A 1822-nucleotide genomic window follows, 5' to 3' on the forward strand; every position below is an offset into this window, starting at 1 on the left:
ATTCTATTATTAATAAATAACTATTGACTATAGTTTAGTTACTTTAGTAATACATTATTTGAGATGATTAGATGAATGTATGGGAGTCTTCCAAGAATGGTAAGCTTTGCCAGCTCTGCAACTTGTTCTTCAGGTGAGGGAATGAGCTTTTACACCATATCAAGAGTAATTTTAGGGAATAACTCTGCTAGTCAATTGACCCCTACAAGTACTGTATGGCTTTGCTTCCCACTGTTAGATGATACCTACTGGAACATTAGTCTAATTGTCTCCATGTTTTGGAGTAGTTCAATTCTAAAATTCACCAGGAGGTTTCTCAGACAAGCCTCGAAAATTCAAGGCTCTATCTTTAAATCTTTCATGCAATAATTTGTAGGGGTCTCTGGTGGAGAAATTGATCGAAACTCATGAGGGTAAATAGGAAGTTGGGACAGCTCAATACTGGTCTGTAAAGGGAATGCTCGTTTCTTTAGACGGAAAAGAGGGCAAATAGACCCCGGACTACATGTGACAAATATTGATGGAACCTTGAAGACGAAGCTACAGAAAAGGCCGTTATTGAATTCGTAATATATTCAAATTTTAGAGTATACCTCAAATGAAGGATATATACTCCATAATAAATGAAAAGACATAAAGGTTATAAATTATGCTTGTTTTGAGTTCCTTCTTTTTAACTTGTTTGCTGTAAAACTTTTATTTCCTCTTTAGATCCATTTATGGAAAGATACTCACTTCACAGATGTATCGCCATCGGAGAGGATCTTCTTATGAAGATGTAAAACTATTTAATCTCTAATGATAATTCAAATAATTGAAACAAATTATCGACAATTGACGATTTTAATTTATTTTTCAAGTAGATTGCTATTAATGGCGTGTTCCTTTAGTTTTTATTAACTTATATATCTCGTTTATGACTATTTAATGTATATATTAGTAATTTGAATTTATATAAAAACATTATTCTGTAGCATGTATAGCAAGCCTCTAATATATGAGAAAATTTAAGGTCAATTTTCCATGGAAAATTCTTTATATATAGCCTGTAAGGCGATCTTCGTGTACAACCACTTATCAAATTATATAGGAAAACTTTGCACCGGAATCGAAGATCGGAGCGAGTTGATCACTTCAAGGAAAAACGGAGGTCAAAATTCACTTATCTAAGGAGATACGAAGGAATTGGACCCCTATAATATAAATGATATTTTGAACTGCATATTAATCATCCTGCATTGCGATGATGAAACAGTGCCTTCAGGCTTCCTGATTTCATCTCCGTAGGTATACAATTGTAATCTTCAAAGATGGTATTGACAAATTTGCGAATAATTTGAGCAAAAGTTATGCCTTCGGGCATATTAATGTGTAATTTTATCTCCTTTAGAGACCATTGTTCTTGTTCGAACCTCCAATCCGAAAAAAAGATGACAAACCTAGACGTTTAAGCATCAGTATTAATTTTAAAATATGAATATAATTCTTGGAGGATAAAGAGCACGAGTCTCATAAATGTGACTATTATTTTAAGTTACTCAAACTCAAAGATGAGAATCTGATTGATTGTTTATAAAGGGCATGAAAGTCCCCTTTATTAAGATCAAATTGCCCACAACATAACTAAACATTCTATTGTCTGGCGCGGTAGCCAAGATACATGAGTTTAAGGTAGCCCGTAATAACAGATCATCATGATAGATGCTGCCATTTATATGAAGCTCCTATTTACTAAAATTAACAACCAGTCTCCTTATTTTTTTTAATTATAGTATTAATTTTAATAATATAATCAACTAAATATTCAGCCATATAAAACCAT

Source organism: Lepeophtheirus salmonis, chromosome 2 (assembly GCF_016086655.4).
Source record: "Lepeophtheirus salmonis chromosome 2, UVic_Lsal_1.4, whole genome shotgun sequence".
In the NCBI taxonomy this organism is placed as follows: Eukaryota; Metazoa; Arthropoda; class Copepoda; order Siphonostomatoida; family Caligidae; genus Lepeophtheirus; species Lepeophtheirus salmonis.